Genomic DNA, 25,099 nt, shown 5'->3' with positions numbered 1-25,099 from the left:
TTGTGCATTCGAGGCAGGCACTCTACCGACTGAGCTGTGTCCCCAGCCCCCCTTTTGTGTTTGAAGAAGAGAGTCCTGGCGATTCCCACAAGCACAGAGCCCAGCACCCTGCAGACGTGTGGTCCAGACAGCCGAGAGGCCTGGGACCTGCCCAGCCAGCTGGCGCTGCAGGATCCGATCTCTGCACCCTGCAGACACACAGGTGGACACTGAGAGCCACCTTGAGAAGGGCACCGTGTCTGTGCCCAGTGCTGGGTGGGTCAGAAGCCCCGGGCGCTTTCTGTCTGAGGTCTGCTCAGCAGGAGTGACTGACACTACTCTGCTGCGACCTGCGTGGGAAGTGGGGTGGAGTGGAGGGAAGCCCAGGTGCTTCGTTTCGGGGGCAGTCCCGAGACCCGCAGAGGGAAGGGCTGTGTGGGACTCTACACAGGATCCAGGTCTGGGGGCTCCAGGATTGAGGGCGGAGGGTCTCACAGAACCTGCCACACCCCAGCATGAACCTCTGTGGACCCGTGGCCTCTCCCCGTCCACAGGGACACCTGTGGTGCTCTCCTGCCCTCAGAGCACATGCCCAGGGACGTGGAGAGAATCCTTACCAAGAGGCAAAGCAGCGGAGAGGAAGAGCGCCAGCCATGGATCCCGCCTGCGGTGCCCGGCCAAGGAGAGCAGCCCTGAGCCTCCATTCTGTTGCTTTCTGTTTTTGTTTTTCCTTTTTTCTCTCTCCCTCCCCCTCTCCCTCTCCCTCTTTCCTTTTTGTTTTCCTCGTGCTTTCTTTACCCTTTAAAAAATGTACAGAGTATGATTAGCTGGGCATAGAGGCACAGGCCTGTAATCCCAGACACTCAGGAAGCTGAGGCAGGAGGATTACGCGTCAGATCACACGGCAACTCGGCAAGACCCTGTCTCAAAATACAAAAGCCTGGGATGTGATTCAGTGTTAAAACGCCCCTGGGTTCAACTCCCAGTATGCCAACATTTTATTTTCAATTTTATTTCATCTTTTTACTGGATTCTATTTTTCTTACCCTTTTTTCCCCAGGGGTTGGAGCCCAGTCCTCGCACGTGGGGGTGCTGGGCCACTGCGCCACACCCCGGCTCAGCCCTGCGTCCAGCTCCAGGCGTTGCCAATCCCGCCCGAGCCTTCAGCTCTGCCACAGGGACTGAAGCTTCCAGCCAAGTGGGCACAGTCACCCCTGACAGCAAGAAGAAACGAGGCAGCTGGGGCGACTGCCACCCCCGCGAGGGCCCTCGGCTTCTGTGACTCCTACTTCCCATCAGATCGTGCCTCAGCAACAAGACCGAGTGCCGCGGAGGGCAGATGAGCACAGGGAAGGAATCAGAGAGCAGAGCCAAAGGGTGCTGCTGACAGAGCACAGGACGGGACCAGCGCTGGCTCCCTGAAAAGACAGGCGGGACTGACCAGCCCAAGAGGTCCAGCTGAGTGCAGAGGAGCCACGGCAGCAGATCCACGAAGGCGAGCGCCAGAGTGCGTCCTCGAAGTCTGCACGCCAATGAGTTGGGACCTCGAAGAAGTGGACGGATTCCTGGGCACATGACCTACCAAAACTGAACCAAGAGGATATTTTTTAAAAGCCCCAAATAAATCAATAACAAACAATGAGATCAAAGCAGGAGTAAAACACTGCCCAGAGGCTTCACAGGTCCGCAACAAGGCCGCCGCAGGAGCTGGCTGCAGGCAGGCCAGGAGACCAGAGGGGCCCGGCCCAGGACCCAGAAATGAACCTCTGCCTCTTGAGCCGCGGGCTGCTGACTGCGGTACCAACGACCCAGGGAGCAAGGGTGGCCTCCTCCACAGACGGCGCTGGGAAAAGGGGCATCCATGAGCAGGGGACCAAGGCTTGAGCACCTCAGTCGCCCTGTGCAAACCAACTCAAAATGGATCCCAGACCTTCATGTAAGACCCAGAAGCTGAAGCCACTGGATGAAAACTAAAGGGGAAACACTCTAAGATACTGGCCCAAGCAGTGATTTCCTGGGTAGGACTTCAACAGCTCAGGGACAAAAGCAGGAATTGACAAACAGAATGACATTAAATCGAGACCTTTCTCCTCAGCTAGGACACAATCTGAAAGGAAAAGAGGCGACCTATGGACAGGAGGAAATGCCGGCCAGCTCTCAGCTGACAGAGTATTAGTGTCCAGGATACAGATATGAAGAGCTCAACAAACAGAAAAGCAAGTAGTCCCATCAAAAAAATGGGAAAGTACTCTCAATAGACACATAAATATATGAAAAAAATGATCTGCATCTTTGGCATCAGGGAAATGCAAATCAGAACTACACTGAGAGTCCACACCCCAGTGAGGAAAGGAAGCCTCATACAGCTGGGAGAGCATGAGTCAGGGAGGACGAGCCGGAAAGCAGCGCGGAGGTTCCTCCAAAACCCAACAGAGGTGCCAGGCTCCAGCTCTCCCACTCCTGGCCTCTCTCTGCAGGAAATGGAGTCAGGGTGCCAAGGAGAACGTCTGCACACCGGGCTTACCGTGGTACTCTGTGTGACGGCCAAGACGTGGAGTCAGCCCAGGTGCCTGTCAACAGCAATGGGAGCTGGGTTCCCCTGTGTGGAGTGGGCTGCTGAGAAACATGGCGAAAAATCAGACAACACAGAAAATAGTTCTAAAGAGTGGGGGCAGGACGGCTCTTCGACCTTAAGGGTCGAGCATTAGCTATATGGGGGAACTTCAAAGGCTTCCTACAGAATGTTCTTAACCAATTAAGGTAGGAGATGGACTGTCCAGTTCCCAGTGGGTCCCACCCAACTCCAGAGCTACGAGATCAGTCTTCCTAGCCGATGGGAGACAGAGGTCACGTGCACTGTGCAATCCACTAGGTGGGAGGAGCCACAGAATAGCTTGCAATGCCAAACCAAAATCTCCTTGACTCCAAGGCTGAATGAAGGCACTCAAATAGCTCAGGGTGGTTCCCCGCACAATGTGGTACATGTGCCCAGTGGAATATTATCCAGCTGTGAAGAAGGACAAAACCCTATCCTTGGCAGGAAAGTGGGTGGAACTGGAGTGACTGATGGGAGGTGTTCACCGAGCGCAGTGTCATGGTGACAAGCGAAGGCAGACACAGACAACGTGCGTGGTTTCTCCCACGCAGAGACAAAGACCTGGAAATACAAGAGACATTCCAGGGGCTGGGCAGGGTTGGGGGAAGGGGGACGGGTGGGGCTGCGCCTGGCAGGCGCGTGACATGTGCAGGTGCACAGTGGGACCCTTCGCTGTGCAGCTGACACTTGTGGACGGTGGTGCTGAGCAGTCCTCAGATTAAAAAGAGAGAGAGCTTCCTGGGTCCTGCTCCTCTGTCCCCACCCCCTGGACAGAGCCCACCTCGGACACAGTCCTCTGCCAGTGATGGACGCTGGTGATCTGGCACTTGCTATTTGGCCTTTGTGTCACCAGCACAAAGGGAGCATGTAAGCCCTGAGGTGGCCTAAAACGGGCCTTGCACCTCATCCCTCTTCCTGAGTGGAGAAACTGATCGTCCCCACGAGGCCCGCGCGGAGCCTGTCACGCACGTACCCCTGCCAAGGGGGCCTCGTGGGCCAGGGTCTGCTGGCCCCACACCACTTCCTCTGGAGGCTTGGGGGGCATTAGAGGGATGAGTCCTCTGTTTGTCACTTCGTAGAATAGTGCTTGGATCGTAGTAAACACACACTAAACATCAGGATTCTTAGGGTTGACACAGAAAAATCAAATTCTATCCAAGTGCATTGTGTGCTAAATATGGTCAGTACAAGACACTGCGCAAGACTGTCCAAGAATAAAGATGGCACTGAAGTGGCACCCCCTTTCTCCACAGAAACGCCCTCTTCACCATGACTGATTTTGGGACTGTCAGCAAAAGAGTCTCTGTGAAGGAGTCCAATGTAGATAAACTTCCTATTTTCGTGTTGCCCTGTTTACTTGGCCACTGTCCGGGAAGATACCAGCACTCCAGGTGCTGGACACCCCTTACTAGTTTTTCACAAACGTATCCAGTATAGTACTTTGTAGAAATGTGCAAACAAGGCCTCTGGCCTTGAGCTGGGCTTCACAGAGAGGTCTACATTTTTAAGATAAGTTACAAATGGGCCCATGGTAACAGCTGGCAGGGGAGGAGAGGAAGGGGAGAAGAAGCCCTCCCCTTCTCAGGTGCTGTCCTTGAAGGGTTAACTTGCCCAGAACAGTGAGAGAAAAAGCTGCTTTTATGTGAACTTCTGCAGACTGGGAACTTCTGAGCCCCTCCCTTACACGCTGGGTATAAAACTCTGAGACTCCCTGAACTCGGGGTTCAGGGGATTGATTGATCCCAGTAAAAGCTGTGCCCTCTGAACCTGGCTGCAGCCCAATAAAACCGTTTCCTGCTGTCTTCGGTGCCTTGCCTCGTTTGTCCCTACCACAGCACCACAGGCCAAAACTGCTCTAAAGGACCTGTCACACTTTTCTAAAGATTTTTAGATATTACAGAGAGAATAAGTAGAATGATTAGAAAATAACACACCATTTCCCATATGAACCTTGGCATATACCAGGGGTCAGGGATTCCCAGCATCGAGAATTTTTATAAAATTTAGAATATATCCAGTCGAACCACCCAACAAACACATGCTTTCCCAAGGCCCTGAAAATACAGAAGCCTGGAGAAACGGACGGACGGACGGCAGAGAGAGGTCCTGTGTGGGTGGCGGGTCCTACGTGCGCGGCGTGGACGGGTGATGAGCCTCTGAATGACGGCTGGGTATTGAGGGGCTGCAGGGGAACGTGCCCCGTGACACATCAGCAATGTCATCTGCCCACCCATCCTTCCCCACCCCCTAGGAACTCATCCCCCAGCTTCCTGACGCCACAACCAGCCAAGGACCCCTCACGGGTGGCCACCTTCACCATGACCTGGGCACAGAGAGCACGCCAAGGAAACGGGGGGGCTGAGATACAGTCTCCCCTCTTTTCCTTCAAAACTGTGTGAGCCTGTGAGAAAGAACCTTCCTCACCAGGTAATGACTCTAAAGCTTGCGTATGTAAGTAAGCCACCACCATCTGCCCGGGAAAACCATAAGGCACAAAGTGATAGATGACTTACACCTGTCAACCTATCAGTCGGAATCAGGAGCACCTGGACCCAGGGCCATCCTAAATCATGTCAGGAATACCAGCCTCTGGAGTTCACCAACCTCACCAGGTGCAATCCCCTCACCACAAACCCCATAAAAGGAGGAACCCCACAGGACTGTCCACAGCGGCACCCTGACCCCATCACCTGGTCACTACCAGGAGACTTGCTCAAGGAAATCGCCCCAGGCTCCACTCTCCTGCCCATGACGCTCATGCCCAGTCCACTCCAAGTGGTCAATCTCAAACCGACACTGCTCTCCGTGGGGACCCTCTGCCTTGACGACTCTGCAGAACTGCTTGCTAAGACCCTCACCTGACCACCCACAGTGGCTCTGGGACTCTGCCTTCAAGCCTCTGCCTGTGCTCCTGGCTCAGCATCCTGTGACCTTTTCTTCTCTTTCTTAGTCTATATATGCCATGGTGAGAAGTCTCCTTTGTGACTTGAGAGTTAGAGATGTTAGAAGTGAAGGCTGTAATAGAAGAACGCGTCACCTGCTGGTGACCGTCAGCCAAGCATTTGGTGACCTGCCACTGCTAGGTGGTGCAGCCTGTGACGCGGTGGTTCCCAGTGAATCCCGACATTGTGGAAAGACAGACACGTTGGGGGTGTGTGTTGAAGGCACAGCCGCCTCAGGACGCTGGGGTTTGGGATCTGAAGTTGCTGAGTCAGGTGGGTCCTTCCAAAAGCAAGCCTGGGGTCAAAGGCTTTGATGCAGGCCACCAGCTACACTGCTGCCAGGAAGCCCTGACACGAGGTGGGAATGGAGACAGGGAACAGAGAGACTCCGGAGGATGTGCAACGAGGTCACTTACCAGTGGTCAGCTGGGAACGTGGGGACGGACCTCAGTCAGCCCAGCGCAGGGGAAGAAGCAGGGGTCCTGAGATGCCCAGCCCAGGGGCTCAGCCTGCTAGGTGCCGGCTCTCCAGAGAGGAAGACGTTGCTCACACCACTGGGTGCTGCGTGGGAGCCAAGGGTATCACAGGGAGTCTCTTCAGCCTCCATTTCCAAACCTTCAAATTGCCTGAAAATCTTATGGCCTCTTATAACATAAAAGAAAAAGGTGTTCTCCCTTCAGGACAAAGGAGATGTGCCTGGACATTATCACGGTTTCTGTTTGGATGCAGCGTGTGATCTGAGTGATTCTAAATGGTGTGACTTTGTCCAGGGACAATGCCAAGCAGTGTTTTATGCAATTTGAAAGAGCTGCACTCAAAGCCGTCAGTTCGATCCAGGCCCAGGGAAGACAGCCTCCAGGAAGACTGCGAGGGCTAGGGAAGCAGCAGGCGCCCTCGGGGGAACATTGTGACATGGGCCACACTCACAGCAAGTGTCCGCATTGGGGTCAGCCGTCCCCTGCGAGAACCCTAACAGGAAACAACCTGCATGTGAGGCTGCCCTGTGTGACTACAAAGGCTTGGCAACAAAGTCTTGCTTTGAAACAACAAACACAAAGAAACCAGTGAAATGTGGTGAGAAAGCTTTATGACTAACCAAACAGCCCTGTTATCGAGGGTAACACATGCATGTGTTCAAACTAGAGCTAAGGTCCATTCAAGGGCATTTAGGTGGTATTTGCTGCAGATGGGGAAAGCATCGCTAGATAATAGAAAAACACAGAGAGGGAAGGAAAAGTGTACAGGAAGAACAGGATGATGCATCTGAAGTTCAGCCAGAATTAGGTATAAGAACGGGCCAGTGGGCCTGAACTTTGGTCATCAGGGGTGAGATTGATAACCACAGTGAAAGCCACAGCATTAGTAATAAAGGGATCAATGACACACACAAATATATTTACAGATCATTGCCTCAACTTGAGGCCTGCAAAGGCCCAGATGTATCACTGCTTTCAAATTTATTTATAGATCAATGTCCTAATGTGATAAACAGTTGACTTGTAAACTAAAAATACTGAAGAGCACAACACAAAACTACGGCTTTTTTTCCTTCTCCGAGCTGTGCAAGAGATGTCAGCACAGGCCGCTGGGCGTACGGGGACAACTCTTACTCATCTGATGAATGGGATGAGCAGTGTCAGAGATGAGCTAGCCCTCAGCCAGCCCCTGATGAACAACAGCTCCAGGCCTGGGGACACGCTCAGCCAAGACGCTGGAGTTTCACTGGAGGCCCTGTCCACAGAAGTGTCCTTCCCCAGGTCTAACGTGCTCACTCTGCTGCTGGCCGAGCTTGGTGGGGGGCGCTGAGCCTCCCAGTTCTTGTTTTAGCCATTATTCCACAGGTGATTAATACACTAAGAGGAAAGGTGCGTCCGGCTCTCGGTCCATCCAGGTGTGAGCTGCCTGGCATGCTCCCGGAGTCAGCCCGGCCTCCCTCCAGTGTCCATCCGATTGTCATGGGCTGCTGCGTGAGGAGTCGAGGCCCTGAAATGGAAACGCTGTGGCTGTGGCAGGTTGACTAAGACGGTCTGGGCCTCCTCTTCAGACTCCAAGTCCGACAAGGGAGACAGGTGAGCGCAGAGCACCCCAGCAGAGGAAGCCTCCCAGCAGGATGCTTCTCGATGTGGGGGGGTGGCAGGGGCAGAAGCAGGGATGACCACCATGGGCAAAGTCAAGGCTGGACAGCGCAGAGGCCAGGGCTCCACCAAAGGGCAACCAGGAGCCGGAGGCCAGAGCATATCAGTCCTGCAAAACACAGTCCACGGGAGAAACAGGCTTCAGGGCCAGGCGCGGAAGGTCCTGCACTCCAGCCAGGAGTGGCACTGGGTTCTGCTGACCTCGCAGGTGGCCATGGAAGACCTAGAGCAGGGGAAGGGCAGGGAAGACAGGTGTGGAGAGAGTTGTGGCAGCCAGGAGCTGGGGGATGGCCACAGGCAGGACCGTGAGTGAGCGCAGCTCTGGAGGGAGACACTGCTGGAGTGTTCCCCTCAGGGTGGGTGGATGGCTGCCCCAGAAGGACCTGAGATACACACATGTCCCTGAGGGCAGGCAGGGTGCAGGGCGGACTCTGAAGAAGGGGTTTGCTGAGCTCTGGGCTGCTCCCAGAGGCTGGCTTCTCTCTCCCGTGGGCAAAGATGAAAACATGTGAGACGCCTTGGGTGGCTGGGGGGCAGGCACTCACTGCCCTGGGAGTGCAAACCAGCACCCTTCGGGGGTCAGCAATTTGGCAGTGTCTGTTAAGTTTAGAAACACCATTCATACGCTTTCCCTAAGCAACCTCCCTGGTGGGATCCTCCTGAATCTCCGCCAGCTCTGCAGGCGCTCCCGCTGGGTGTGCTGGGTGTGTCCTAACAGAGGACAGTCAGGTCTTGGTCCTGAGCAGACAGCTCACACCTGGAAGGTGTCCCCAGGGCCCGCAGGCTGCTGGTTAAGAAGCACGTCCCTGTGAGCCTGGAGGGGGCTTCCAGATGGAGCGCTACTGTCCGGGGAAAGGACCCACGCATCGGGGACCACACAAGCAAAGGGGAGACGCCCACATACTGTGTTCAGTGCAGACGGGAAAATGGAAAACTACATATATACTCTATTTGGGTTAAAAAAATCATAATGCGAGGAATGAATGTGCAAATGCCCAGAAGATGTGTTTCTGGAAGGGAGAGTTTATGGTGGGCTCCCCTCCTTGTGCTTCATATGAACTGAATCTTCCAATTTGTGTGGTGAGTGTGTTATTTTTATAATCAGAAAAAAAGACGATATTTTTAAAGTAACCAATCAATAAATGGATACACCAGAACAACACCAAAAAGTCTGTGAGCCTGAGTTCAAAGCCACGCTTTAAATCGCACACCCGCCCACTTGTGCTGTCACTTTCAACAAACTGTGGCAGGCAGAGCCCCAGCCAGCGACTCCTCTCCAGGCCGCTGGACAGCTGTCCTGTGCAGCCCACCTCAGTCTGGGCCTCCCTCAGCCCCAGGGCGCCTGGGTGATCCCTCGAAATGACAACCATCACGGCACACCCCAGGTCTCAGCCTCACGCCACCTAAAACACTGCAGGGGTCCCCACACTCCCAGAAGAAGACACCACACACCTCGGTCACCAGGTGTTGGTGCCTGGAGCCTGCCCGCCTCCCCACCCCCTACCACGGCACTCTGGCTGCTTGCAGCGCCCCCCCCTGCACCCTCGCACTCGCCATAGACCCTCCCTAGCATAAGTCAGCCCTGGGTGGGCCAGGGACAACCTGGTGACGTTCCTCATCTCACCAACAGGCGCAGTCCCTCTGTTCCCATCCCTTTGGGCAGCACCAGGGAAATAAGACTCCTTATGCTTCTCTGCACAACTGTCTGAGGCACAGAGAGAGGAGCTTGGCTGCTGGGGCTGGGATGCCAAGGCCCCCAAGGGAGAAGCAGCCCAGATCAGCACCAGGGCCCCCTCGCGTGAGGACTGGGCTGGAAAGGTACCCCATGATTGGCACACACCAACTCTCTCCAAGTCTGAGAAGTCTGACTTCAGAGCAAAGAAATCTGCACCCCAAGGAAGTCAGAAGGGACTTAAATGGATGGCTGCAGCCTGCCTGGCCTCAGAGAACGTGAGCAAGTGGAGGACTTAAGCCAGCAGTGGACTGGGAGCCAGCAATGTTTCCTGGGCCAGACCCAGAGCTGAGCACTTTGCCTCAACAATGACCCAATGCCCTGGTTCCTCTCACAGTGGGACAGTGGCAGGTTATTGGCTCCTTGTCCCCAGTTTGAGAGCTTATTGAACAAGAAGAGGCGTGGCCTCCTGAGGCCCCTGGGAGGCTGGGGGGGGGGTTTCTTGCTCTGCACCCTCCTCCCCACTCTGTTCATCCCCTGCAGTTCTGCAGAACAGTCCACAGCACACCGTCAGGGCAAGGAGGGGCGCAGTGGGCCCAGAACACAGGGGCGGGCTCCAGGGCCTGGGGCGGCCACAGTAGGAGACCGGCTCCGAGATGCTCCCAAGAGGAGTAAGTGGGCGGGGGACAGGTGCCAGCAGTGGAGGGTCCTGCAGCCCTGCAGTGGGGTCACCACAACACAGCTCACAGCACCAGCCCCTGAGGTACTGTTTCCAGGGGCCTCGGCCTGCTCAGTGGGTGTCTGAGACTGTATCTGCCCCAGGGGAAGACAGCCAAGAGGACAAGGGCCAGTCTGGGAAACGGGGGGGACCAGAAAGGGCCAAGCTGGGGAGCCTCTGCAGGGGGTGGGGGCTGGCTTAGGTCCCAGGGTGGAGCATTTGGGGCTTTGTTTCTTGGGTTCTGAGAAATGGATGTGACAGGGCGTGAGTGACCTAGGAAGTGGCAGAGCCCCAGCCTGCTCTGAGAGTGCTCTTCCCTGGTGGTCTCCTGCCTGCGGCTCTCTTCCCTGGTCACTTCTGAGCCCTGAATACTGCTCCCCCCACATGCCATCCATCACAGATTCCTGAAGGACACTGGTCCTGAGCAGCCTGGGGGACCTCCTCTGAGGCCCCCACTTCCAGGTGGCGCATCCTGGGAAGGTGCCAGGAGCCCAAATCAAAGCAGATCAAAGCCCTGCTTTGATCCTGCAGACAGCAGAGCCACGCTGGGCCACCACCTGGACGTGACAGTGGGAGGGCAGGAGAGACCCAGAGGGCGCTGCGCAGAGACGCCGCCTTCCCTTCCCACAGCGCAGCGACTTGGGCGATGCCTCATGGCCTGGGCACGTGCTGTGACCCCAGTCATGTCATGGCCCTCTGCAAACAGGAAGGCTGGAAGGCAGACACAGCACATTCTAGAAAGATTGCCATGGAGACAGATTACATAATGTGCGTATAAGGCAGCCTGTGCCAACCTGCTAGATGCAGGGGTCACCGTGTCTCATTTCCACTCTCAAGGTCTGCTCTTGACCCAGAATCACAGAATGTGGTCAGAGGAGGTGAGGGTTGCAGGCCCTTGAAGTGGACATCAGGAGAGAAGGCACTTGGAGCCCCAGGAAGAGCTCCTTCCCCTACTTTGAATGGGGGGGCGGGGGCAGGGGGCATGGTGGAGGAGCAAGTGGGAAACAAAGTCACTTCTCTGGCACCTGGAAACATCCATGCACACTTCCCTCCCCCTCTAGACAGCGCCACAGGAACCTCAGCTCTCTGTTCCTCAGCCTCAGGAACAGCCTTGCGGGCAGATTCCTTTTAAGGTCCATCTAGATGCCAATCAAGATCTCTTCTCTTCGCCCGCCCAGGCCCCCTGCTGAGGACTCTGCTGGGAAGGAGGGTGGGCACCTTTTCTTCTCCCTCCCCTTTTGGCTTCCATGTAAGTGCAACTGGAGTTGGGATGGGGCTGGGTGCTGCCCTCTCTCAGAGCCACCCACCCCTGGCTGAGACGCTGCTCCCCCCACTCTCCTCCCCTGCTGTTTCCCACCTGGGGACAGGGAAGGGGAAGAGCCCCAGGACCTCCCGCCTCTGACACAATCCTGCAGCTGTTCTGTGAGCTGTTTGAAGATGAAGGTGAACTGCTCTGGAGGAAGGTGAGCCTGAGGCAGAGGACTACAAGTTTGAGACCAGCCTCCTTCCCGGTCCCCTGCCTTCTGCAGACACCCACAGGAGCCTTCATGCACAAGAGCTGGCTGCACAGTTCACTGTTATGAGGAAGTTAGAGATGAATCATTAAAATGAAGAGTCCTGACAACAGGGAATGGTAAGACCTACCTGACATCTAGCTGTTCCTGGCTGTATTCATGTGAAGCAGCACAGTACTGTCGCTCGTCCACATGGGAAAGGATGGAAAGACCAGACACACACACACACACACACACACACACACACACACACACAAGCAAATTGGTTGAGAAAACACATGATTTTAAATATTCTATTGGCATTGGGTAGTTATCAGTTGAACCTGATTTTCTATACATCAAAATTAAAAAACAGAAAGTCAAAGAGTAAGCATTTGTTAAAAAATGAAACCACAGGAGAAGAAAACAACGAAAGAGACTTTAAAAAAATCTTTGCGTGGGGAAGGTCTTCAAAATATGACAAAACCTAGATATCACAGAAGACTGTCATTTTGACTACGTGGAAGAAAACTTGAAGTTCTCCATGGCAAAAATGAAAATAAGTAAAAGTCAACTGGGGAAACAATATTTGCAACATTTCATGAATAAGAGCTGATTCCTCAGCACAAAAAACTACTGTTAAGAAAGACTGCTGTATTCCACAGACAGGTGGAGAAAGAATATGAACAGAAATTTCGAGAAAAGAAATGGAAATGACTCCGAAACACATTTATGATTAACTCCACTTTTGTTAAGAAATATGACAATTAAAATTTTAAAGAGATCGGTCGGGCACGGTCATGCACACCTGTGATTCCAGCCACTGGGAGCTGAGGCAGAGGACTACAAGGTTGAGACCAGCCTCAGAAACTTCAAGATCCCATCTCAAAAATCTGAGAAAATTCTGGGGGCGGAGAATGTAGCTCAGTGGTGGAGCACCCCTGGGTTTAATCCCCAGCACCATAAAAAAAATCAATGCGGTCATTATTCTTCCACCAAAGTGGCAATGGACATTCACTGATACAACCTCTACGGCTAATCCTTCAGCCATATCTATCAAACTTGCAAAATACAAACCCTTCAATTCAGAAACCATGCATCTCAAAATATAGCCCTCAAATTCTACTCTGATGAATGTAGGCTGCTGTATATTCAAAGATACTCACTGTTGCATCATTTTTAATATGAATATGTTGGAACCATAATGCCACGGGGTCCAGACTATGGTTCATGGTCCTCGGAAGACTGAGGCAGTAGATCACTTTAGTCCAGGAGTTCAGGACCAGCCTGGGAGGGGAAGATGGAAGAAAGAAAGGAAAGAAACGAGGTCAGGGAGGAAGGGAAAGAAAAGACTGCAGTCAATAAAAAGCAGCCAAGCATCGTTTCCCATCGTCCACTACCAAGTGTCCTTTGGTGCCAGGCTCTCTCAGGCCTGGAGACAGACCACAGGACAAGAACCTGTGCTCGGGGGGCCCGCGTGGTGGAGGGAGCAGACAGCAGCCAGTGAGGTGCACAAGCCACAGGACCGACGTTGGAGCAGGTCTGAATGGGGAGTCAGGGTAGCCCAGGGAGGACACTGACAGAGAGGGACCAGGAACCCAGGAGCTGAGAGGAGAGCAGGGTAGACCTGGGAGAAAGGGAGGGAGTGAAGGCAGATGGGCAGGCAGAGCCTGGACCCCACCAGGCTGATGAACCACTGGGGATTGGAGTGCTGGTGCCGAGCGATGCTATTTTTGTATTTTAAAAGTGTCACTGTGGAGTGTTGGTGAGGATGTGGGGAAAAGGCACACTCAGACATTGCTGGTGGGACTGCAAAATGGTGCAACCTATGGTGATTCCTCAGAAATATTGGATTAGAACCATTTGACCTAGCTATCTCACTCCAGAGTCTATACCCAAAGGATTTAATATCAGCCTACTATCGTGACACAGCCACACCAATGTTTATAGCAGCTGAATTCACAATAGATAAACTGTGGAACCAACCTGGATGACCATAAATAGATGAGTGGATAAAGAAACTGTGGTATATACACAATGGAATATTAATCAGCATGAAAAGAGAATAAAGGGCTGGGCTGTGGCTCTGTGGTAGCACACTTGCCTAGCATGTGTGAGGCACTGGGTTCAATTATAAGCACCATGTATAAATAACTGAATAAAAATAAAGGTCTATCAATATTTAAAAATAGTTTTAAAAAGAGAGAATAAAATTATGGCATTTGCAGGTAAATAGATAGAGTTGGAGAATATTATGCTAAGCAAAGTAAGCCAATCCCCAAAAACTAAAGGTCGAATGTTTTCTCTGATTAGTGGATCCTGAGCTATGATGGGGGGATGTTGAGAGCCACAGCCCAAGGAGCCCCAGCAAGCTTCCAGCTGCCAGCAAACTTCCAGCTGCCAGCTGATGATTGGCTCACAGCGGCCCCAGCAAACTTCTAGCTGCCAACTGATTGGCTCCTCTGCGGTGATGCTCATTGGGCTGTTTCCCCGCCCTTTCAGAGCTGCTCATTGGGGAACTTTTTTTGGCTCCGCCCACGCGACCCAGCCAATCAGCCTCAAGAGCAGGAGGAGTGGGGGAGGTTGAGAGGCTTGTGGGAAGCCGGTGGCTCTGAAGGTTTTCCTGAGGAGCTATGTGGTTTGCTGTGTGTGTTCTAAAAATAAAGTTCGTTTCTTTTGACAAGTGGCTCCTGAATTGTGCCCAGCCAGACTGCAGCATTTGGTGGCCCGTACGGGGAGCGACTGAGGGTAAGTAAACAGCTCACCCCTGAGGGCAGGGTGAGAGGATGGGGAGCCATTTTAAGATTCCTCTTTTGTTTTGCTTCACCTTTGTTTTAAGTTGCCTGTCCCTGGAGATGAGTGAGACGGAAGAAAAACCGCTCACATCTGAGAAACAGATAGGGAGAAAGGACGGATGGACATGTCAGGAGGATAGAAAGGCTATAATGATTTTGTGTTGTTCCAATTTTGTTTCACTCTGTTTCAGTTTTGTTTGGCGTCATCTTCTTGGGTTGTATTATAGTTATAGTAGAAATATTCAAGTAAAAGAGAAGGTCTCTCGAGCTAGTCAGACAGAGAAAGAAAGCTTAGAGCAGAAAAAGCCATCAGGGGAAAAGTTACAACAGGAGACTGCTACTAACACCTTTCTATCACCAGAGGGCGTAGTGTCCAACTAACAAGGCCACCTCCGTATGCTGGGAGGCCCCCAACCCCCCCAGTTGATAGTTGGGATCCTGAGACAGGACCTCAAATATTAACATGTGTTGCAGTCTGCCTGGACACAAAATCATGAGCCACTCACAGCCTTGTAGATTCAAACAGCAATTCTTTATTCCCGATCTCACACCGACACTCTGCAATCACGTTCTGGGGAAATCCACGTTCTCTACCCGAATCCACCTCCTCTGCCTCCCAAAAACTCTCTGAATCCCTGGAGAGACTCAAGGGGAACTCAGGCAGCAGGATACGTCCTATTTCCAGCAGGAATAATCTTAAACCTGGAACCGCCCTAAACCCAGATCCGCCCTGGTCCTTGAGCAAGGTCACCTTACATGCAATGTTACTGCAAAATGTCCTATTTCCATGAGTCCTTCCACTAAGCAACATGGGGTACACTGGCAAGGAAATTGTCATACCTACTTGGCTAATGGCTCCCAGCATCTCCCCCCTTCTGATTAATTAAACAACAAGTAATGTGGCTTAAGGACCGTGCCTGGTAGGTTGTCCAATTCAACATATGGTTCTTACCCGTCATCGGAAAACTGACCTTTAGGCGTCAGCCTCCTGTCTTAGGTTGATACCACTGCAATTGGATCATACCCGTCACTGACTATCAGTCCAGCATATAGCCATTGGCCCCCAAATTTTAGACCATCACTAGCAGAAGGGAGGAGGATACAGAAATGCCATGACACCAAGCCAATTGATGGCTCCTTGGGAAATATTGCATCACTGGTGACACCATCAGCAAAGATATGCCAGCACTACCACAATTAACATGGGGTGTGCTGGCAAGGAAATAAAAATTGCATCACTGGTGACACCATCAGCAAAGATATGCCAGCATTACCACAATTCACTGCACCAAACGATAGTTACATAGTCCAGGCAAGTTCTGCAAGCAGTTCAAAGTGGAGGAATCTATCAATATGTCCGTCTGCTCCCAAAGTCCGTTTCCTCCCATGTTAAGGTCTGTAAATAAGTCAGGATGGTACCTGGTATTTTGCCAGGCACCATGCAGACTTGTTTACAGACTCTAACATTTCTTGGCAAAATACCAGGTTCCATCCTGACTTGTTTACAGACCTTAACATTCCCAAAGTAAGTTGACTCCTTGATTGAGCATCACTTGTTGAGTTATTATTCACTGATGCATCAGTTTATACAGTTTACTGTGATAGCCATCATAGAAGCTGTAGTTTGGTTTTATCTTTGTCTTCACCGGCACTGGGATGAAGATAGGAATTCTGGCAATGATGCTAAAGAGACATCCTGAAAAGAATTATTAAATATAATGAAAAGGAAAGGTGAAAGTAAACAAACAGATCTGTTAACCTCCTTTAAAAACAATCCTTAACAGCTGTTTACCTGATTTAAATTAGTAAACAAACAGATCTTTTAACCACCTTTAAAAACAATCTTTAACAGCTGTTTACCTAATTTAAATTAAGCCATTTAAATCACGTGAATAGAAAAAAATAATTCGGATCCATATTTTCATGAGCGCTCCTCATATATGATATATGGACATACACCCACACAGACATACAACACAAAACACAAGTGTGCACACAAACATACAACACATAAGACAATAATAAAGGCCTTGTAGCTTTACCTAGGTGAAATCTCCATTGCAATGTTTAAAAACTACAGGCAAAAAATAAAACTGATCAGAAAAACATTAACCTAGGTTTGTATGAGCTCAAAAATAAAAATAGAACCTTATGATGTGGAAAAATGCAATACTAAAATAGATATTGAAAAAAGCACCCTGGTTAATCACTGTCACAGATGTAAGAATAGCCAAGCTGGAGCTCTGGATATCAGCTGTTATGGATTTGAGGCAAATCATCTTCTTTTTGATGTGTAGAAATTGTTTTAGTTAATCTCTCTGGAATCCAAATCGGCTGCTGTTCTCCCTGTGGAAAAACACAAACAGAACCCCAACTCCAGACAATCACTGGGTCAGGACCTTTCCATTGTCCTGCTAGAATATCTTTCCAAAGTACTTTAGGCTTATGTACATTTTTTGGATACATATGCCTTTCCGCAGCACTAAGTCCTGATGAATCCAAATTTTAAAAGTTTAGAGTAAAAAGCGTTATTTTAAGTTTATCTTTGGGGGATATATACCCCTTTCCAATTCCCTCTTTTTGCTTTAATAAGTACGTTTTAATAGTTTGATGAGCTCTTTCAACTATGCCTTGTCCCTGTGGATTGTATGGGATTCCTGTTATATGAGTACTACCAAATGACGAGCAAAATTGTTTAAAAGAGGTAGAGGTATAGCCAGGACCATTATCTGTTTTTAACTGTTTAGGAACACCCACAGTGGCAAAATTTTGTAAGCAATGAGCTATAACATCTTTAGTTTTTTCTCCGGCATGCAGGGAGCGCATCAAAAATCCGGAAGAAGTATCAACTGTAACATGTAAATATTTTAATTTTCCAAATTCTGGCAAGTGTGTGACGTCCATCTGCCAAATATGGTTAAATATCAGTCCTCTAGGATTGACTCCAAGATTAACTTGTGGTAAAAAGGTCACACAATTTTGACATTGCTTTATTATATGTCTGGCTTGTTCCTTAGTTATTTTAAAACGCTTTTGTAAAGTATTAGCATTAACATGGAATCTTTTATGAAAATTTGTAGCTTCTTCTAGTGTAGAGAAAATATGTATGTCATGTGTAGTTTTATCTGCTAAATCATTGCCCAAACTAAGGACTCCAGGCAATCCTGTATGTGCCCTGATATGTCCTATAAAGAATGGATCTTTTCTGTCCCAGATTAGACTTTGTATAGTGGAAAACAAAGAGAAAACAATAGAAGAAGGGGAAATCCTACCTAACATTCCAGCAATATGTTTTTATCTTTATGTGCCAATAATACATCATCCATATAGTGAAATATTTGTAGTTCAGGATTTTGATTTCTAAGTGGCTGGATTGCTTTGTTAACATATATTTGACGCATAGTTGGGCTGTTAGCCATCCCTTGAGGGAGTACTTTCCATTCATATCTCTGATCAGGACCTTCATGATTTAATGCAGGGATAGTAAATGCAAAACGTGGACTATCCTTAGGATGAATTGGAATTGAAAAAAAAAACAATCTTTAATATCTATAGCTAAAACATGCCAGGTTTTTGGCAAAGCAGACAATTGAGGAATCCCTGATTGAGCAGGTCCCATAATAACCATCTCATTATTAATGGCTCTTAAATCTTGCAATAATCTCCATTTACCAGATTTCTTTTTGATGACAAAAATGGGAGTATTATGGGGAGATATGGAAGGTTGTATATGTCCTTCCGCTAATTGTTGTTTGACCAGATCATGGGCTACTTGTATCTTTTCTTTAGTCAGGGGCCACTGAGGAACCCACACTGGTCTTTCTGATTTCCAAGTAATTTTGATTGTCTCAGTGGCCCCTTCTGAAAACCCAATCCATGTCTGACTGTTCCTTGATCTATTTGTATTGGTGCTGCTATACTTTGTCCTTGTTTTCCTAATCTTTTTTCTTTCCTAAAACCTTGTCTAGCCCTAGTAATGGGCGCATTAGGATTGATGTTATTTGTTAACGTCAAACCTAATTGATCTAGGACATCTTGTCCCCATAAATTTATAGGAAGATGATCCAATACATATGGCTGTATAGTTCCTTCACATCCTTCAGGATCCTTCCAATCTAATACCATTGCACTTCTATGGGGATTAGTCGCCACTCCTAGGCCTCGAAGCATTTGAGTGGCTTGTTGTAATGGCCAATGTTTTGGCCATTCTTGACGAGATATGATGCTAAGGTCAGCACCTGTGTCCAGTAGCCCATTAAATTCATGTCCTTGAATATTTAGTTTTAACATTGGGGAGAATCTAAATTTAAAGATAGCATAGCCCAATCTACACCTGTGGAGCCTAATCCCCTGGAACCTCTTTCTACAGTACGACTGGAAAATTTATCATGCAGACTGGGTATTATTAATAACTGTGCTATTCTATCTCCTGGTGAAATTACTGATATACCTCTTGGAGAACTAGCTATAATTTTTATTTCACCTACATAATCAGGATCAATTACCCCAGGACTTATCATAAGTCCTTTTAATGTAGAAGAACTGCATCCCAATAATAAGCTACTGTTCCTTGGGGAAGAGGTCCTTTTACTCCTGTGGGAATGATTTGAACTCCCATCTCTGGAGTTAGTACTGCTCTGGCGGAGGCACAGATGTCCAACCCTGCGCTCCCTCGGGTTTGTCTGATGAGGGATTTAATGGACAATGTGTCCTGGGCACTACCCTGATGGTGTTGCTGAGTTCCTCCTCTGCCCCGTAGATTTGTGGTTGTGGGCCCCGGAACATTGGGCCCCCCTGTCCGTTTTTTGGCAATGGAGCCTGATGCCTTTCTCCATGATATCGTGGGTAAATACCTGGTCCTTGTCCGTTTTTTGATAAGGGAGTACCCTCTATGGTGGTTTGAGAACGGCATTCATTAGCCCAATGTCTCCCTCTATGGCATCGTGGGCAAATACCCGGTATTCTATTTCTTTGATACCTAGCTTTGTTAAACCCTCCTCCTATGGGGCAACTCCTTTTAAAATGTCCTGTTTGTTCACAATTGTAGCATGTTTTTGGCCTGGCATCTAAAGCCTGTTTTACTGCGGCTGCCACGACTTGCCCTTGTTCGTTAATATCTCTACATAATTTAATATATGTGTTTAAATCTTCATGTCTCTATGGTCTAATGACCTCTCTGCAGCAACGATTTGCTTGGTCATAAGCCAGTTGTTTTATTAATGACATTGCTTGTTCTGTATCCCCAAAAATTTTGACAGCCGTTTGAATTAGCCTATCTACAAAGTCAGCGTAAGGTTCATTAGCTCTCTGTATTACCTTAGATAGCTGACCTTGTAAATCTGCATGTCCTTGTAAAGTCTTCCATGTCCTAACTGTGTCTGCAGCAATTTGTGCATATATAGCAGGATCATATTCAATTTGTTGCCGTTGACCCTCATAAGCTCCTTTTCCTAACAACATATCTAGATTTCTTTGAGGGTAACCGGCTGCTGCATTTCGCCTGGCTGTGTCCGTGCAAAATTTCTCATTGACAACCTTCCATAACAAATATTGTCCTCCATTTAGCACAGATTTACACATGCTAGCCCAATCTGCTGGCGTCATGTCCAAGTTAGTAATGGACTCGACCATGCTTACCGTGAAGGGTGCTTGGGGACCATAGGTTGTTACAGCCTCCTTTAACTGCTTCACTGTTTTGAAATCTAAAGCACGGTGAATTCGCTGCCCTCCTACCTGTTCAAGTACAGGGCATGCTAATCTTTGAGGTCCTGTCTCAGGATTCCATTTATCAACTACGGGGTTTGAGGGCCACTCAGCTGTCTCTATCGGTGGGGCTGTTGGTTGAATTACACCCTCTTGTGATAAAACGGAGTTAGTAACAGCCTCCTGGTGTGGCCTTTTTCCTAACAACCCCTTTTCCTTTAAATTTTCTTCCTCTGTCTGACTAGCTCGAGAGACCTTCTCTTTTGCTTGATCTAAAATGTCTTTCTCCATGTTCTGAACCTCTAACAATTTACCTAACATCTTTTCAGTTTGTTTTTTACTAATTTCTAATCTACTATAAAGATAATGCAACCCAATAACATAACACAAAACAAAACCAAAACTGAATGAAACAAAAACGGAATAAAAAATCGTTGTATCAATTTTCTCTTCCTCAGGGCCGACAAACTTCAAACATTTAGTCAACCATTTTTCCCAGTTTGCCTGAGAAATTTCTAGGGATAGGCAGCTTGAAACAAAAACAAAATAAATCAAAATAAGAACACATTGTTTTTTGAAATGGTCACCCATTCTCTCGCCTTCCCTCAGGGGCGAGCAATTTCACTTACCCCCAAGCTTCAGGCGTTCCGCGTACGAGCCACCAAATGCCGCAGTCTGGCTGGGCACGAAATCACGAGCCACTCACAGCCTTGTAGATTCAAACAGCAATTCCTTATTCCCGATCTCACACCGACACTCTACAATCACGTTCTGGGGAAATCCACGTTCTCTGCCCGAATCCACCTCCTCTGCCTCCCAAAAACTCTCTGAATCCCGGGAGAGACTCAAGGGAAACTCAGGCAGCAGGATACGTCCTATTCCCAGCAGGAATAATCTTAAACATGGAACCGCCCTAAACCTGGATCCGCCCTGGTCCTTGAGCAAGGTCACCTTACATGCAATGTTACTGCAAAATGTCCTATTTCCATGAGTCCTTCCACTAAGCAACATGGGGTACGCTGGCAAGGAAATTGTCATACCTACTTGGCTAATGGCTCCCAGCAAACATGCCCTGTATTTGAGGCAGGAGGGCAGCGAATTCACCGTGCTTTAAATTTTAAAACAGTGAAGCAGGTAAAAGAGGCTGTAACAACCTATGGTCCTCAAGCACCCTTCACTGTAAGCTTGGTCGAATCCATTAACAACTTGAACATGACTCCAGCATATTGGGCTAATATGTGTAAAGCTGTGCTAAATGGAGGACAATACCTGTTATGGAAGGTTGCCAATGAGGAATTTTACAAGGAGACAGCTAGGCGAAATGCAGCAGCTGGTTATCCTCAGAGAAACCTAGATATGTTGTTAGGAAAGGGACCTTATGAGGATCAGCAGCAACAAATTGCATATGATCCTGGTGTATACGCACAAATTGCTGCAGAAGCAGTTAAGGCATGGAAGACTTTACAAGGATATGGAGGTTTACAAGGTCAATTATCTAAGGTAATAAAAGTCGCTAAAGAATCTTACGCTGAATTTATAGATAGGCTTATTCAAATAGCTACCAGAGTTGTTGGGAATACAGAACAAGCATTGCCATTAATAAAACAACTGGCTTATGAGCAAGCGAATCGTTGGTGCAGAGAATTCATTAGACCATGGAAACATGAAGATTTAAACACATATATTAAATTATGTAGAGACAATAATGAACAAGGGCAAGTCGTGGCAGCTGCAGTAAAACAGGCTTTAGATTCCAGGCCAAGAACATGCTACAATTGTGAACAAACAGGACATTTTAAAAGGAATTGCCCCATAGGAGGAGGGTTTAACAAAACTAGGTATCAAAGGAGTAGAATACCGGGTATTTGCCCACGATGCCATAGAGGGAGACATCGGGCTAATGAATGCCGTTCTCAAACCACCATAGAGGGTACTCCCTTATCAAAAAATGAACAAGGACCAAGTGTTTATCCATGATATCATGGAGAAAGGCATCGGGCTCCATTGCCAAAAATGGACAGGGGGGCCCAATGCTCCAGGGCCCAAGACCACAAATATACAGAGCACTGGAGGAACCCAGCAACCCCATCAGGGTAGTGCCCAGGACACATTGTCCATCAGATCCCTCATCAGACAAACCCGGGGGAGCGCAGGGTTGGACATCAGCGCCTCTGCCAGAGCAGTACTAACTCCAGAGATGGGAGTTCAAATCATTCCCACAGGGGTAAAAGGACCTCTTCCCAAAGGAACAGTAGCTTATTATTGGGACGCAGCTCTTCTACTCTAAAAGGACTTATGATAAGTCCTGGGGTAATTGATCCCGATTATGAAGGTGAAATAAAAATTATAGCCAGTTCTCCAAATGGTATATCAGTAATTTCACCAGGAGATAGAATAGCACAGTTGTTAATAATACCCAGTCTGCATGATAAATTTTCCAGTCGTACTGTAGAAAGAGGTTCCAGGGGATTAGGCTCCACAGGTGTAGATTGGGCTATGCTGTCTTTAAATTTAGATTCTTGCCCATGCTAAATCTAAATATTCAAGGACATGAATTTAATGGGCTACTGGATACAGGTACAGACCTTAGCATCATCTCTCATCAAGAATGGCCAAAACATTGGCCATTACAATAAGCCACTCAAATGCTTCGAGGCCTAGGAGTGGCGACTAATCCCCATAGAAGTGCAATGGTATTAGATTGGAAGGATCCTGAAGGATGTGAAGGAACTATACAGCCATATGTATTGGATCATCTTCCCGTAAATTTATGGGGACGAGATGTCCTAGATCATTTAGGTTTGACATTAACAAATAACATCAACCAAAATGCACCCACTATTATGACTAGATAAGGTTTTAGGAAAGGAAAAATATTAGAAAAACAAGAACAAGGTATAGCAGCACCAATACAAATAGATCAAGGAACAGACAGACATGGGTTGGATTTTCAGAAAGGGCCACTGAGACAATCAAAATTACTTGGAAATCAGAAAGACCAGTGTGGGTTCCTCAGTGGCCCTTGACTAAAGAAAAGATACATGCAGCCCAGGACCTAGTCAAACAACAATTAGCGGAAGGACATATACAATCTTCTGTATCTCCCCATAATACTCCCATTTTTGTCATCAAAAAGAAATCTGATAAATGGAGATTATTGCAAGATTTAAGAGCCATTAATAATGAGATGGTTATTATGGGACCTGCTCAATCAGGGATTCCTCAATTGTCTGCTTTGCCAAAAACCTGGTATGTTTTAGTTATAGATATTAAAGATTGTTTTTTTTTTTCAATTCCAATTCATCCTAAGGATAGTCCACCTTTTGCATTTACTATTCCTGCACTGAATCATGAAGGTTCTGATCAGAGATATGAATGGAAAGTACTCCCTCAAGGGATGGCTAACAGCCCAACTATGTGTCAAATTTATATTAACAAAGTAATCCAGCCACTTAGAAATCAAAATCCTGAACTACAAATATTTCACTATATGGATGATGTATTATTGGCACATAAAGATAAAAACATATTGCTGGAATATTATGCCACACTACAAACTTATTAAAAATTATAATCTAGAGATAGCAATAGATAAAGTACAATTAAATTTTCCAACTAATTATTTAGGAGTTCTATTATCCTCAACCATGGTCCGTCCACCAAAAATTCAAATATGAGTAGATCAACTCAAATCACTTAATGACTTTCAAAACTTATTGGGAGACATAAATTGGATAAGGCCTTATCTAGGCATACCAACAGGAGAGTTGGGACCTTTATTTGATATCCTAAAAGGTCCATCAGATCCAAATTCACCTCGAATGTTAACGCCTGAAGCAAGAAAGGCATTAAAAATCATTGAATCATATATGGAAAATATGCATTTGGATAGAATTGATATAAGTTTGCCTTTATTATTTATTGTACTACCAACAAAAAATATTCCTACAGGAGTATTTTGGCAAGAAGGTCCATTATTGTGGATACATTTATCTTATTCTCCTAACACTATTCTTACTAGGTATCCTGAGGCTGTAGGACAATTAATACTCAAAGGAATAAAAGCAGCGAAGGGAGTGTTTGGAAATTCTCCCAATAAAATTATTACTCCATATACTATGGATCAAATTGATGAGTTAGCTAATGAGTTAAATACTTGGGCAATAATCATGTGCAAATCTAATGTTTCATTTGATAACCACTTACCATCTAATCCTTTGTTGTCTTTTTGGTCTAAGCATCCTGTAGTTTTTCCAAAAATAACAAGAAAAACCCCTATCATGAATGCTCCAAATATATTCACTGATGGGTCAAATAATGGTACAGAAGCAGCAGTTACCCCTGATCAAACTTTTACATTTTTAGTACCCAAACAATCAGCTCAAAAGGTAGAGCTGAATGCAGTATTACAAGCTTTTGTGATGTTTAAAGATTCTGTATTTAATTTATTTTCCGATAGTCAGTATATAGTTAATGCTATAGTATCCCTTGAAGATGCTGGTAGGATTTCTCCTTCCTCTATTGTTTTCTCTTTGCTTTCCACTATACAAAGTCTAATCTGGGACAGAAAAGATCCATTCTTTATAGGACATATCATGGCACATACAGGATTGCCTGGAGCCCTTAGTTTGGGCAATGATTTAGCAGATAAAACTACACATGATATACATATTTTCTCTACACTAGAAGAAGGTATATATTTTCATAAAAAGTTTCATGTCAATGCTAATACTTTACAAAAGCGTTTTAAAATAACTAAGGAACAAGCTAGACAAATAATAAAACAATGTCAAAATTGTGTGACCTTTTTACCACAAGTTAATCTTGGAGTCAATCCTAGAGGACTGATACCTAACCATATTTGGCAGATGGACGTCACACACTTGCCAGAATTTGGAAAATTAAAATATTTGCATGTTACAGTTGATACTTCTCCTGGATTTTTGATGGGCTCCCTTCATGCCAGAGAAAAAACTAAAGATATTATAGCTCATTGCTTACAAAATTTTGCCACTGTGGGCGTTCCAAAACAGTTAAAAACAGATAATACCCCTGTGTAGGGAGCC

The sequence above is a fragment of the Callospermophilus lateralis genome, chromosome 1 (assembly GCF_048772815.1).
Source record: "Callospermophilus lateralis isolate mCalLat2 chromosome 1, mCalLat2.hap1, whole genome shotgun sequence".
NCBI lineage: Eukaryota > Metazoa > Chordata > Mammalia > Rodentia > Sciuridae > Callospermophilus > Callospermophilus lateralis.
Note: the sequence above shows the minus strand (reverse complement) of the source record.